General features: G+C 39.4%; 1 protein-coding gene across 4 annotated transcripts in view; it reads right to left on the bottom strand.

The window, feature by feature from the left end:
• The window catches only part of erbin (erbb2 interacting protein), a 226,031-nt gene that overhangs the window by 186,139 nt on the left and 23,426 nt on the right, over window positions 1–16,466 (bottom strand). For 2 of the 4 annotated variants that reach the window (XM_072257788.1, XM_072257790.1), the window contains exon 2: window positions 4,758–4,894. The exons of the other annotated variants lie outside the window; for them this stretch is intronic. The gene's annotated coding sequence lies outside the window, so the exon portion shown is untranslated. The remainder of the gene's footprint in view (window positions 1–4,757; window positions 4,895–16,466) is intronic. 4 annotated transcript variants of the gene reach the window in all.

The following is a 16,466-nucleotide window of genomic DNA, read 5'->3' as shown; positions in this document are numbered from 1 at the left end:
CAAAGTGCATAACCATACACTTTCCAACATTGTATTTCATTTGCCACTTCTTTGCCCATTCTTCCAATCTATCCAAGTCTCTCTGCAGACTCTCCGTTTCCTCAGTACTACTGGCTCCCTCCACCTATCTTCGTATCGTCAGCAAACTTAGCCACAAAACCATCTATTCCACAATCCAAATCGTTGATGTACAATGTAAAAAGCGGCCCCAACACTGACCCCTGTGGAACACCACTGGTAACTGGCAGCCAACCAGAATAGGATCCCTTTATTCCCACACTCTGTTTCCTGCCAATCAGCCAATGCTCTATCCATGTATGTAACTTTCCTGTAATTCCATGGGCTCTTATCTTGTTAAGTAGCCTCATGTGTGGCACCTTGTCAAAGGCCTTCTGAAAATCCAAATATACAACATCCACTGCATCTACCTTGCCTAGCCTACTTGTAATTTCCTCAAAAAATTGTAATAGGTTTGTCAGGCAGGATTTTCCTTTAAGGAATCCATGGTGAGTTCTGCCTATCTTGTCATATGCCTCCAGGTACTCTGTAACCTCATCCTTGACAATCGACTCCAACAACTTCCCAACCACAAATGTCAAGCTAACAGGTCTGTAATTTCCTTTTCGCTTCCTTGCCCCCTTCTTAAATAGCGGAGTGACATTTGCAATCTTCCAGTCCTCCGGAACCATGCCAGAATCTATCGACTTTTGAAAGATCATCGCTAATGCCTCCACAGTCTCCACAGCTACTTCCTTCAGAACACGAGGGTGCATTCCATCTGGTCCAGAAGATTTATCTACCTTTAGACTATTCAGCTTCCTGAGTACTTTCTCTGTCGTAATTGTGGCTGCGCACACTTCTCTTCCCTGCCACCCTTGAGTGTCCGGTATACTGCTGATGTCTTCCTCAGTGAAGACAGATGGAAAATACTTGTTCAGTTCCTCCGCCATCTCCTTATCTCCCATTACAATTTCTCCAGCATCATTTTCTATCGGTCCTATATCTACTCTCACCTGTCTTTTACTCTTTATATACTTGAAAAAGCTTTTAGTATCCTCTTTGATATTATTTGCTAGCTTCCTTTCATAATTCATCTCTTCCCTCTTAATGACCTTCTTAGTTTCCTTCTGTAAGCTTTTAGAAACTTCCCAATCCTCTTTCTTCCCACTAATTTTTGCTCCCTTGTATGCCTTCTCCTTTGCTTTAACTTTAGCTTTGACTTCTCCTGTCAGCCACAGTTGCATCCTTTTTCCATTTGAAAATTTCTTCTTTTTTGGAATATACCTGTCTTGCACCTTCCTCACTTCTCGCATAAACTCCAGCCACTGCTACTCTGCCGTCTTCCCCGCCAATGTCCCTTTCCAGTCAACTTTGGCCAGCTCCTCTCTCATGCCACTGTAATTTCCTTTACTGCACTGAAATACCGACACATCAGATTTCGGCTTCTCTTTTTCAAATTTCGCAGTGCTCATATTATGAGCACTGTCTCCTAAGGGTTCCTTCACCTCAATCTCTCTAATCACCTCCGGTTCATTACACAATACCCAATCCAGTACAGCCGATCCCCTAGTGGGCTCGACAACAAGCTGTTCTAAAAAGCCATCTCACAGACAATCTACAAATTCTCTCTCTCGAGATCCAGTGCCGACCTGATTTTCCCACTCCACTCGCATGTTAAAATCCCCCACAATTATCATAACACTGCCCTTCTGACAAGCCTTTTCTATTTCCTGTTGTAATTTGTAGTCCACATCCCTGCAGCTGTTTGGAGGCCTATAAATAACCGCCATCAGGGTCCATTTACCTTATTCTGAATCAGTCCTGCAATGTGCAAATTAGTTGAAGCACTAAGAAAAATAATTTGTCATTAAAAGTGATGTACATAATCCCTTAGGGTGCACTGCAGGAGCCACAACTACTTCTCACATGTGATCCATACACAAACTCGTTAACCAAACTGATACACTGGGGCAAAGAGAGGCACAATGGAGTCAGCTGACAAATATAACTTTGAGGAAAATGCACCGATGAAATTTAATAACATTAAAAGGTTAGACAAAGGCAAGTGAAATCAACAGGTGTACTCCATGAGCCAAACACAAAATGCAGGAGGAACTCACTAAGTTAGGCAGCATCTACAGAGGGGAATAAACAGTCAACTCTTCGGCCCTCAGCCTGAAACGTTAACTGATTATTGCCCTGACTCAAGATTTCCAGCATTTGCTGAATCGCTTGTGTTTATATATGCTCCATGAATGGGTTTTAGGGAAAGGCAGGTGGAAAAAAAATAGATTTACCAAACCAAAATGTAAACAGATCAGCAGGATTAAGAGAAAATGAAAGTCTTAACATCAATGAGAAGTCATGATTAAGCAGGTTAGTATTCTGATTCAAACCCAGCTTCTTGTGCTGGTAATTGCAATTGGCCTTGGCACACAAGAGAAAACCAATAGTGGAGAAAATACTGACAGAACATACAAGTATGAATGGAAACTTATGACTGAAGAATCCTGGATCTTAACCAAATGGGCACCTGAGGTGTTATCTTACAACGTAATACCACATAGCTGATAAGACAGAAGTAAATCTAGAATATAAAACCCACCACACAGAAGGTTATTTTTCTTTCCCTTATTGTTCTAGCGATATTACTATTGGTAATACTGGTAAACAGCACAAGATCTTTTGGAAACCAATGTCTGGATGTTCATGCTATGACCTACCATTTCAGTATTTTGATCCAAATGAAGAATTTCCTGGTATTAGTTCCAAGTTAAAGCTTCTTTCAACATTGGAAGATTGATGGATTTCCCTTCTTGACTGCTAAATCCGATTATACCTCAGACTGAGATATAGATTTAACATTATGAGGAATCAGCTGTGACATGGTTAAACAATGTTTCCCTCCATAAATCAATTGCTTAAATCAAGCTAGTTTACTTTGAACAATGAAATCACCTTATTCCACACCGTATGCTGAGATGTGATAGTTTTAATGATAAAGAGGAAATACTAACTATGATAAGCCCATTGAACTACGACTGCCTTGTCACCTTTTGCCATTTTGAAAGAAATACTGAAAAGACAGGATGTCTGGATCAGAGGCAAGAGGTGATTTCGCTTACTCTCCGTGATGGTCACTCCTCTCTCCATGGCGCTGAGGCTATGAAGACTGCCCCAGCTGCTATGCTCTATGCCTGTTAATATGACGAATTAGATTTAATATCACTGGGATACGTCATGAAATTTGTTACTGATGAACGGATAAGCGAGGCTTTGGGCCTACTCTAGGGTTGAGATCTGACAACTCAGTTTAGTTCAGAATGTTGCTGTTCACTTCAATTGTTTGCATGATAGAACATAGAAATTTACAACACATTACAGGCCCTACAACCCACAATGTGGTACTGACCATGTAACCTACTCTAGAGACTGCCTAGAATTCTCTAGCACATAATCCTCTATTTTTCAAAGCCCCATGTACCTATCTAAGAGGCTTTTAAAAGACCCCATTGTATCCGGTTCCACCACTGCCACCGGCAGTGCATTCCACACACCCACCACTCTGTGTGAAAAACTCACCCCTGACATCCCCTCGGTACCCATTTCCAAGAACCTTAAAATTATGCTCCCTTGTGTTAGCCATTTCAGCCCTGGGAAAAAGCCTCTGGCTATCCACACGATCAATGTCCCTCATCATCTTATACAGCTCTATCAGGTCACCTTTCGTCCTCCGTCATTCCAAAGAGAAAAGGCCAAGTACACTCAACCCATTCTCCTAAGGTATACCCTCCAATCTAGGCAACATCCTTGTAAGTCTCCTCTGAACTCTCTCTATAGTATCCACATCCTTCCGGTAGTGAAGGGTGACCAGAACTGAGCACATTACTCCAAGTGGGGTCTGACCAAGATCTTATATAGCTGTAACATTACCTCACAGCTCTTGAACTCAGTCCCTCAGTTGATGAATGCCAACACACCATATACCCTCTTAACAATAGCTTCAGCTTCAAGTATCCTATTGACACAGACTCCAAGATCTCTCAGATCCGCCACACTGCCAAAATTTGTGATTTTTTCTTTCCTTTCGCTAGCGCACTGGGAGTTGGCTTTTTTTAAATTCTTTGATTAGGTTCTTTCGGATTTTTTGCTTTGTGGCTACCTGTAAGCAAGAAATCTCAAGGTTGTATAATTTATACATTTGATAATAAATGTGCTTTACATCTTTGAAATACCAAGACATAGGTCAAACAATGTAGTAAATCAGACCTCTACTTAGACAAGTTCAGAGCTTTTAATAGTGTTATTCAGTTTCTGAGCTTCGAATGAGGGCCTTCACTTCTACTATTGATGCAAGACCTCCTATCCACCCCCCCACCCCCACTGACCACGTTAGTACAAGCCTGCAACCCAATTTGAGAAATTTCTACCTCATTACAAGACACAAGTAACTGGTGCTCTGGCTGTCTCTGCATGAGCATCCAGTGTAGCACGTACAAGTATTAACTTCCACAAGATGCAGAAATATGTTGGTTTGGCCAATAGCAATACTCATGATTAATGTCACTACCTTAAACATTTCAGTACAGTCATCATTTTCTACCGTCATTGGTATAACACAATTTTAAGGATCATTAATAAAACACTATTTCAGGGGACGAGTCCTCATCCAACATAAGAAATAGCAAAGCAGAACAGTAGACTGGAAGAAATATTAATATAGAAGCAATTTTCTTTAGTTACATTTGAATTCTTACCCAATTCTCCTGCCACTTGAATGTAGCCTTTGAGAAATTTTATCTACGATGTTACAGTGAAGAGAACAATTGGTTCATCCAAGCATTTTCATACAGGACTGGGAGCAACCAAAAAACAGTGGCCAGCTAACAGCTGTCTGGAAAGCAAAATTATGTAATTTGAGGTCTCAGGAGTAGAAAAACCTTCCTCCCCACATCAATATTAATTAATAAACTTTCCCAGCTCTGACAAAGGTATGGAGTCTAAAATGTTAACCACTGCTCTTTCCACAGATACTGCCTGGCATGAGCATGGTATACATCCTATTTTCATAACAGAAGGGGTGCATATCCTTCCAAAACCTGTTAAAATCAAATGGCAGGGCACATTCCTGAAGCCACACTACTTGAATCCCCTCTAGTTAAATGCCACCATTGCTGCTTCCATGCTTTTACGTAAATCTCAAAGCAGACTTTTTTCATCTATTAACATTAATATACTTGGACTTTTAATTTACTCTTCCAATGTGTATTCATTTACAGAAAAAAGTATCCTTGCATGAATTGCTTTAGGAGAAATACCAAATCGTTTTAAGTGCAGGTTTTTTTTTTAAGTTTGGGGATGGTGTTGGAGCCAAATATTTTAAAGAGCTGTTTAAGTATTAATACTCAATTAACAGTGAAAATTCACTAACAAGGATGCACTGTAAGGCAATTTAAAGAGAGAAGACTGCTGAACAAGCACAAATATGATTCACTGATAGACATCCTACTTAATTTAATACAAGCATGAAGTACATTTTCCAGAAGTTAGTGTTTATTTGATTGTTATATACTATGCAAAGATTTACTTTAATCTCCAGCCTCGTTCATGCTTAATTACAATGTTAATTACTTATCATGTATTTGCAGCCAGTGTCATAGTTAGCTTCACTGATACATCTCCTATGGCACTGCTGAAGGAAGATATGGTTTTATACAAACAGGGGCTCTGCATATAAAGCAGCTATATAATCTAAATACAAAAGATACAACTTTTCTGCCCAACAAAAATTACTGATCACACACGGTAATGCAGCAAATCCCAGTTGGCGTGGATTCATTCAAGTCTTCCCATGAGCTACATTGCAACCCTAGAGAACCTAACTATATCCTGCAAATGTTCTTTATTCAATGGACCTCACAGGAGGAATAATCTGCTGAATCTGAAACTGGCAATGAAATTTTGTTCACAAAATTGGATATACATTTTCTGACATGTCTCTTCCTCAATGCAAATCATGGAGTCAATATCCTTGCAGTTACTATGAGCTACAAAATAGTGTAATTACTTTGTGTGAAAAGAAGTAAAGGTTCACAAGGTTTACAACAAGTCAGAAACGGAGAGACAGAAACAGAGTGGGAGAGGTTTTAATGTACATGAAATACTGACATTGCCCAAGGGGCCAAATATTTTCGATTAGGTACAGCATCCCATGTTTCAAATATGGATTGATTACCCGTATAATACTGAAGGTGTGAAAAATAATTTAAAGCTAATCAATTTAATTTTATTTGCAGAAGCGATGTCCTTTGCCCTACACATGACATTCCACTTAATGGCTTTGAAGTCTCCTGCAATGTTCAGGTTCAAAGGTCCAATCTAATGTCAGAGAAGTGTATATAAAATACATCCTGAAATGCTTTTTCTTCGCAATGTTTTAAACACAATTAATTCACAACTTCAAAACACACTACAAGTATATTGCAGTGTTCTATTAAATATTTATGGAATACTAAACATCAATATGAAATTCCTAAATAGAAATCTTTGTTTCAAGATGTTTTCACAATCCTAGTCTTTTGACACAGGAAAATATAGGGCACAACCTTTATTACAAAAAAAAGGCAGTTCATTGGAAAAAGGTTTTCGCTCTGCTGTCCTGCCTTGAGAATCAACACCACTTACCAAAAAAACATATCCCTATAGGCATAAAATTTGAGGGCAGAGACATTTGAAACCACTGCATGTTATCAATTTTGTAATGCTATAAAGGAGTGTGATAAACCCACCATATCATTGTCACCTACCCTCAGTCATTACTAATAACCAGCCTGCTGGAGCAGCATCTAACTTCTGTTAAAATCATCCAGCCACAGGCATCAGAACAGCCTCATTCATGATGTGGATGCACAAGTATAATTCAAAGCAACAGCAGGGGTAGCTCCAACCTGAGTAAGACAATCAACAGCAACAAAATATTGAAGGAAAGCCAAAAGGAAAATTCCTGCAATGGCTTGAATAAATCGTGATAATATTAAACAATCAAGTTTGGACTTTCATCATTCCTGTTACACAGCGTAACTGCAGAAGATAAGGGTTCTGCAGCTTCTTCAACCTGCCTCCTTTAGCACAGTGCAGCATTTATTCATTGATCCTTCCATACTGGTCATATCCCATAAGTTTACCAATAATAAAGTCCAAATGCAGCAGGGCATTAATGCACAGATGCCAGATACCAATAAGCTCCCATATAGAATCAAATCATCACTGACCAGAAGTTTAAATATTTATCTCTCTATCTCTCTATATCAAAAAGCAGTGATTTTTGTCACTGATAGTACCGTTTTGCTTACTGCAGTTTCAAGCATTCAGGCTTGGAGATGCCAGAAATGGCCGGGAATGAAAACAAAATGATTTCACCTCTTCAACAAGTTAGGAATTCTGAAGGTATCGACAATCATCTTGAATGTTACAATGAAAATGAAGATTTGGAGGATGAAATTGTCTGAAACATTGTATGAAGGCAATCCATTATCGCACTGGGTGTCTGTGCTGAGTTTATTCATTTACAGTCAAAAGAACATGGCAGATTAATTTCTCGGTCAATAACTATTAGGAACTAATACAATTGTATAGTACTGTAGAGGTATTCGTAGTGTTATAATTTGTTCTGCATTTCATTTAAATACCACATTTCCCATTCTGTACTGGGGATCCACTTAAAATTCTGGTCAATATATGATCGCCATTCACACAAGCAACTCTAACAATCTCTTAAGCCACAACTCAGATGGCTCAATTACACCACTGCACATTTAAACAGAAGAGCTCCACCACAACAGAAGAGGATTGATAACCTGATTCACAACTGGACATTTACAAGTGGATTCAATTGCCCAGATCCCACACATGGTCAATCAACATTCATTATCCATTTTGACTAAAATCAATGAAATTCTCCTCATAGTACACTACTCATTTATGAGAGATCAATGAGAAAATCAAGAGTATCAATATCATGGGAAAATAGTTACAAATAAAATAACATTGAGATATGCCGCTCTGTGCCCTTTTCATGACCAGATGCTAATCCTGGGAGCACCACAATTGACACCACTGTGGCAGTCCCGTCCTCCAAAAGTCTGAAGGCTCAAATGTGATGAAAGACACAGATATATACTAAAACCCTCGATACGTAACCCAGCATCATCTTCACCAATCTGGCTATTTCCCCAACCCCCAATAAACCATGGTCATGATACAAAAACCCCATGGATCTCTGAGCAATTGTGCACAAGCCCAATGCAACCATTCCTCATCAAATGATGGATCTACATTGCAGCAATAAAATAAAAGCAGAATACCTGGCAGTTGAATCACGTTAGCATTCAAAATAGAGAACTACAGGGAGAGGCATCGAGAATTTTCACTGTCCTTGACTAGCCTCTCCCTTCAAATGAGAAATGCAGTCATTGGAACTACAAAACCACATTCTGTCTGACAAATTTAAACAACTCAAAAATAAAAAGCCAGGTTCGCCTATATTTTTTTTTTATCATCACTGAATACAGATATGCCTGTTGAGAGAGCCAAAAAGCATTCCCTAGTTTTTACTGAACCCAAAAATTGTTCAGATTTAAGACTCATTTTTGTATGGGTCAAATGTAACAAAATAAACAATATAATCTGCCAATTAAGGAAATTCAACAAAAAATTGCAGATGCTGGAAATCTTAAAAACAAAAATGATGAAAAACAGGTTATAGTTGAAACATAACAGTTTGAAACCCTTCATCGGGATATTAATTATCTTTTCTTTCCAGAGATGCTGACTGAACTGCTGTTTCTTTTCCCCCGCATCTTCTGTTTTTAAACTTTTAAATTATCAACTGGACTCAGGTTTTTTTAAAAATCTGGGCCAAATTTTGACTTCCGCTTTCCCTCCAGTACACACTTCTATCAGCTCAAGTGGTAAAGTGAGCACCAAACTTACAGATGTTCAACAGAGTTCCAACTGTGCAATAAGACAGGATTCTAAACAAATGATAAAACCCTAATCAAATCATTGTAAAAAAATGCATATGTTGGAAATCTGAAACAAAAGAAAATGGCAGAAGCACTGAGCCAGTTTCTTTGTAGGGAAAAAAAAAGTTGTTTCTGGTCAGTGACTCCAATGTCAGAACTTGTAAAATAAAACAAGTTTTAAACCGTGATGAGAGGTAACCATCTGAAAGATTGACAGTATCTCTCTTCACAGGTGCAGTCTAACCTGCTGAATGCTTCAGGCAACTTGTGCTATGATTATCAAGCCAACTTCACTCTTTCAACCAAAACAACTTGCACATTATTATGAATGTGGGTTTGGTGCATCAAACCCTGTAATTATGACTGCACATTTCAAAATAACTTACTGAATGAAAACCACTTTGGAATGTCCTTTGACAATAACTTTAAGAATTTTGCCTAGAACTTTTCTTTAGATACAAATTTTTAAAAAGGTGAAAATGATGAGAATTTTTCATAATGAAGTTTTTGCAGGCATGCTACAGCTGACTCACGTGAGAAGCATAAAACACATACACCAGTTCTAAACAGTAACAAGCAACCAACTCTAGTCATTGTTCTGACAGTAATCAACAGACACCCAGTTTTATTCTTAAACCAAAAGGTTAAAATTGTATTTACCCACAAAACAAGGCAGGGCAGAACCATGAATGTCAATTCCCAAACTGAAAAAGGTCAATTTTTAGATGAAATACTTTCCAGCCTGTTAAACAATATTCTCTTTTCCAGCCAATCTAGGGAAGTTCCATCTCTATTAAACAGTTGCGCCTGTAAATATACTTCCTGAAAAGGACACACACACACACACAGCTGGAGGAACTCAGCAAGCCAGGCAGCATCTAGGGAAAAGAGTGAACTGGCAATTTTCAGGCTGAGACCTTCATCAGGACTGGAAAGGAAGGGGAAAAGTCAGTAAGACGGTGGGGGGAGGGGAACTAGTACAAGGTGATAGGTGAAACCAGGAGGAGGGGGGAGGGGTGAAGTAAACAGCTGGGAAGTAGATTGGTGAAAGAGATACAGGACTGGAGGAGGGGAAACCCGACAGGAGGGGGTATAGGACCACGGAAGAAAGGGAATTGGGAGGAGCACCAGAGGAAAAGGCAGCTTGAAACAGAAGTATGCTCTTGTAACTTAATCAAAGGCATGATGTGTAATATGATATACATCCACATACAATAACGTGGATAATCAACAGCAAACATGAAAAAATCTAGCAGCTGCAGAAAGCTCAATGTCTGATAATTTTATGATAAATATGCACAGTTATTAATATTACAGATTTGTTAAATGCAAATGGACTCTTTTCTTGCAATGTGTTAATTTTGAAATATTACATTGATCCACATCAAAATACTCTGAGAAATACAGCAGCAAGAAGCTAGACCTAGTATTCATCAGATACAGAGTGTTGACAAAATTCAGAATGCCTTTATTTTGTTGACAGGCCGGATGGGTGGAAGGAGTCAGAGTGACAGTAGAGAGTTGCTTGTCAGATGGGAAACCCGTGACCAGCGATGTGCACAGGGATCAGCATGCCATCTACATTAATGACTGGATGAAAACACAGTTAGCATGGTTTAAGCAAAACTTGCACACACCAAACTTTGTGATATAATGGACAGTGAGGGTGATTCCAGCAAAAGGGAAATAGGACACAATAAATGTCAGGGCCTTGGGGAGTGTTGTAGGACAGACAGACAAAGAGGTACAAGTACATGGTTCCCCGAAAGTTGCTACACAGGTAGATGTGGTGATGATGAATGCATTTGTAATGTTTACCTTCACTGGACAAGGCACTGCGTACAAGAGTTAGTTAGTACAAGAGTAGAACAGCACTAAGCACGACGGGATGAGTTGTTGGTGAAACCACACCTGTAGCGTGTGCAATTCTTGTTGTTTAGCTGAAGAAAGGATGTCATGAAGCTGGAAAGGGTGTAGAAGAGCATCTTACTGAGACTGGGGGGCTTGAGTTATGAAGGCAAGATAAAATAGACTGGGGACTACCCCACCCCACCCCACCCCCCGGAGACCCAGTGGTGACCTTGTAGAGGTGTACATGATCATGGGGGACATAGATAAGGCCATTGGTTAGTCTTCTTCTGGGGCAGGGAAGTCTAAAACCATTATTAGCTACACCTGCTCTTTAATACCAATATCCAATCAGCCAATCATGTGCCAACAACTCAATGCGTAAAAGCATGCAGACATAATCAAGAGGTACAGTTGTCGTTCAGACCTAACTTCAGAAGGGGCAAGAAATGTGACCCAAGTGACTTTGACCGTGCAACAATTGTCAGTGCCAGTTTGAGTATCTCAGAAACTGATCTCCTGGGATTTTCTCTGGAGTTTACAGAGAATGGTGAAAAGCAAACAAAACCAGTGAGCAGCAGTTTTGTCAACGTCAAAGAATGGCCAGACTGGTTCAAGCTGACAGGAAGGCAACAGCAACTTAAATAACCACACATTACAACAGTGTTGTGCAGAACAGCATCGTTGAACACACCACAATCGAACCTTGAAATGGATGGGCTACAGCACAAGACCACAAACATATATTCAACGGCCACTTTATTAGGTACAGGAGGTAGTGAATGAACTGGCCACTGAGTATAGGTTTATGCTGGTGGTGGTGGGGTGTGGAATTTAAAGGAAACCCAAGGGGCAACTGTTTATTGGTTAGGTGGATCAATCTGCGTTATATCAATGTTCAGTGCTATTTTCCAACTTTCCCAGAACAGAGGAGGGAGCAACATGTCACCGTGAAGCACTGCATTCCCTGTGATAAGGTCTCCCGAAGTGTTTTAAGACAGCAAGTTCCAGAATCTTGACCCAACAATGATAGAGCACGTAAAAGGTTTGTGATGAGACAGGAAGTGCACTTTTCGGTGGGGCAAAGACAAGTATGGTGAAAGGTATTTTGGTTGGTCTGTTACCAGGCATATCAGTCACCACAGGAAACCCAGCCTCTAAAATACAGGAAGTAACTGGGGGAAAAAAATGCTGATGTTATGCAATAGGTCAGGTACGTGTGCAGTAAATAGTAAATAGTTTGTGTTAATAACCTCTCAGATGATGAAAGATCATGGACCTGAAAAGGTGAGGATATTTTGCTTGGCACCCACACTCCCTGATTCAAAGTCCAATTTTCACCACTTTGGTTTTGTTTTGCAACACGTCCAGTGTTTTCGTTGGCTTCACATATCTGATCTAGTTAAACTTCTGTTGGCAGATTGTGATTCAGCATAGGGAATGCCCAGATTATGCCACCGTTTAACATTAAAAGACTGCAAATTAAGACAAACCTTTTTATGAACTGAATTAATTTTTAATGCTGCTCTTGGGCTCTTCACCAAAATAGTTCCAAAACCCAAGGCAAATTGAACAACTAAAGACTAATCTCAATATTCCTATTAGCACACTTTATCAGTAAAACTCAAAACTCATTTGTGAGACATTAAGCACCGGAGAACTAGTTCGTTTAATACAACATGCAACAATGCTTAGCCACGCAACCTTTTAATTCCATCTGCTTTTCATTAGCTATGCCATGGCTCCAATGGGAATTTCTCTTCGGAGTGTCACTGAATATTTCACAACAGCCAATTCAGCTGTTAACATCTAAATTCATTAACGTATCATGTGTGCCCTTCTCTACAAAGCACTGCAAATAGAGCACTTACAGAAAACAGTAATGAAGACACTAGCTTTCAATTTAAAATTGGAGGGGAGGGCAGTTTTAAAAAAAAAGCAAACATTAACAGGATAATTTTCCTTAACAGAATTGAAGTAATGTAAATTTATAATTGTAAAGGCAACAAATGGTCATGATGAGAACTGCTTCATTCGATATGTTCAAGATGCCCTTAGTTAAAAGAACTGTTTACAGAACAGAGAGGACATACTTATATTTTACTCTCTGCTGGAGGCATGGGCTCATGGATCATATATTGTTACTTTGTTCACATACAGTCCAGAAACAAAATACAAATAGACAATAAGGAGTTAAAGCCTTTCATCGGCTGAAAATAGAACCTTTAATTATTTTCACAACTGCATCAGAGTATGAAATCAGTTTGATCTCAAATCCACCAAAAAAGAAAAATAAATTGGGTAATGCTATTTTTATAATACCTACTCAGTATCCATTAAATTTCAATTGAACTATTCCTGTCACAAAGGCAATGAGTTAACGTTTCTGTAAACACAAATCTTTCAATGGGTAAAAATTACAATAGGAACACACTGGTGTCATACTAGTTTAAAGTTTCACTGCATTACTATTCACCTTAGGTATGGTGCCATTTAGTCCAACACTGACAAGGTTGAAATGAGCCTGCTTTAAAGTTTGGGACACCAGTACCAATGGGAAAAATTGGGAAAGTTAAACGATAATGGTCATTATACTACAGTAAGATGCAGATGCACCAGAGATGGTGAAGAGGCAATTGACTAGGATGTTACCAGAACTGAAGGATTGCAGGTACACAGGCCCAGATCATTGTAGCTACACTTTCAATGTGGTGGGGAGAGGAGGAAGTGGAAGATGAGAGAAATGAAGGGAGAGAATGTGTAAATCCACATGCAAAAATTACAGTATAATAAAATCAAATCAGCAAGAAATCTGAAGCAATTTGACACATTATGGCACAATATCAATAACAATCGATTTGATGAATTCCTACTGTTAATAAGGGCTTACTTTAAAACCAGGATTCCAACTTTCACTCTTCTTGGGCAGATAAACCTTTATATGTCAGCCTCAAGGCCACTGTCTTCAGGTAAACTAGGGAACATCTGACTTTTTCTTTTATCTGTGTATATTCAAGTTTCAAACAAAAAAATCAACCTATTATTCATGATGATTACTAACATAGTAATTAAAAATTCTATTGCTCTTCAGACTAGGGGACTATATATTCATAAACTCTCTTCCTGCTCTGATAATCTGTGAAGAAATGCCACAGATTGATTGAAGGATATCTTCCAGGAAGGATACCTTTCATCTCATTTTCTGTTGATTGTGAGGTGCCTGTGGATGAACAAACTCTGCCTAATCTAACCAGCAGGGCTTATGAAGTACAGTCGACCCTCCTTATCCGTGAGGGATTGGTTCCGGGACCCCTCGCTGATACCAAAAAACACGGATGCTCAAGTCCCTTATATAAAATGGCGTAGTATTTGCATATAACCTACGCACATCCTCCCGTATACTTTAGATCATCTCTAGATTAGTTATAACACCTAATACACTGTAAATGCTATGTAAATAGTTATACTGTAATATTAAGGGAATATTGACAAGAAAAAAACTGTACATGTTCCTCTCACTCACAACACAAGCAGCGAACAAACGAAATGTGAGGCAAATAATGCTCGAACAGCAAGTGCTGGAAGAGCTCTTCCGGGCTTTCTTGATTTGCAGTTGGTTGAATTCACGCATGCAGAACTCGCAGATAAGGAGGGCCAACTGTACATTGCTTGGTAGCCAGTAAGACAGTCACGTTATGGCTTCCAATTTGAAGACATTGTGCTTGGGTCTCCTCTAACTTAATTAACTGTGGGCCAAGGATTCCCCCAAGTCAGTGATGACATTCCTCCTCTGCACCCCCCCCAAGTAACTTGAAATGCTTAAATCTTTTTTCAATTCACCTTTGATGCATTCATAGATACCACACTTTTGAAAATTATGATGCTATACATTCTAGGAATAAAAACCCCCACACCCAACTAAATCCAAGGGGGCTGCTGACACCCGTATTGCAGAGGGTTCAAGTATGACCAGTTTTCAAAAGCAATACAATGGTAGTTTTATATTTGAGAAGTACTCAATGCTTTATCTCCGCAATCAATCATGTAGTTATCAAACTCCAGCTTTGCCATGTGAACCAGTTTTGGCCATATTTATACAAAGTTTACTATTCTACTGTAACAAGTGAATTTTTCTATCAAAAAGAGTGGAAGATCTAAAGCACCACATCCCAATAATATGTTCTATTATAAGAAATCATCACACTGGGAATTGGACCACGATCATAACCTGCTCAACCTTGCAAACTCGATGTTAATCTAAAAAGGCTCATTTCAGCAGTACCTTGTGTTACACAGACGTATTCCCTTCCAGGAATACATCTCCTGGAAATCAATTTTGAAGTTTTATAGCTTCAGTTGTCATGCAAAAAGCAGTTTCGTACAGATAGCAGCACTGCAACAACAGTTTACATCAATAAGATGGTTCTAATGCATCAAACTTTGTATACACACAAAAACTCTGGCTACTGGAAAACTATTAATCTGACATCAATACCTTAGTGACATCAAATTTTCTGCAATATTACTGCAACTAATATTCTCACATACTCCAATTTTGCTTTTTAAAAACAAATACACTGCAGTATTAATTTCCCAGCCAACCCAATAAGCTCAAAAAGAATGCAGAAACTAGAGTCCAACCAAATGTACTGAGGGAAGAGTCGCCATCAGGAGCAAGAGCCTGAATTCCCCTGAAGTAATTTTGCAGGTGTGCTCAACGGCATGTGGCGGGGGGGAGGAACGATAAAACCCATTCTGCTACTTTCTCAGCTTTGAATTAAAAGACACAAAATGGAACGATGCCTTGTAAAGCTTTCCTCACTTAAAGGCAGCAGGACAGATATCTAGATTTCCATTGAAGATTAGGCAGCATCCCCAGTTTTCAGACTGTTCGCCACGTCAGAAGCACAGAAGGATACAATTAAAAGAGAGTGGTCGAGTCCTCAAAGCTTGCTGAATCCCGTCAAGCTTCACCATTAAAGCATACCCAGTCACGGCCTGGTCTTGACTGCCAGCTGCTACTTTGTCAGCTGACCAATGATCTGCTCAGCATTCCTTGCAGAAAGTACTTAACATCATGAACGTAGCCAATTTTAACTAAATACTTTTGTTTTATGATAGTTGAGAAATTCCTGAATAAAGCATGAGGGATAGTCAAAGCAAATTACAATTTTTGGAAAGGTTTCTAGAATCCAGGTACATCCATCCAGCCACAGGCTACACACACATAAAAGCAGACATTTTGCCCATTCTTCCAGCCATCAACTAATTAACAAGGTCAAAAGTAGAGGCATTTTTATCACATTAAAGATTAGCTTTGTCACATACACATCAAAACACACACTGAAATGTGTCGTTTTCATCAAAACAAAGCAGCCAGGATTGTGCTGGGAAGCCCACAAGTGTCACCAGGCTTCTGCTGTCACCAGTGTACATCTACAACTCCAACCCTAACCCATACATCTTGGAAACATGGGAGGAAACCAGCACACCTGGAGGAAAGTCACACAGTCACAGGGAGACCTTAAAAGAGTCCTTACAGACAGCAGCAGGAATTTAAGCCCAATCTTACAGCTGGCAAGCTATGTCACACTG

Source organism: Mobula birostris, chromosome 5, assembly GCF_030028105.1.
Source record: "Mobula birostris isolate sMobBir1 chromosome 5, sMobBir1.hap1, whole genome shotgun sequence".
NCBI lineage: Eukaryota > Metazoa > Chordata > Chondrichthyes > Myliobatiformes > Myliobatidae > Mobula > Mobula birostris.
The sequence above is the reverse complement of the archived record's forward strand: the minus strand, read 5'-3'. Positions and strand labels throughout refer to the sequence as shown.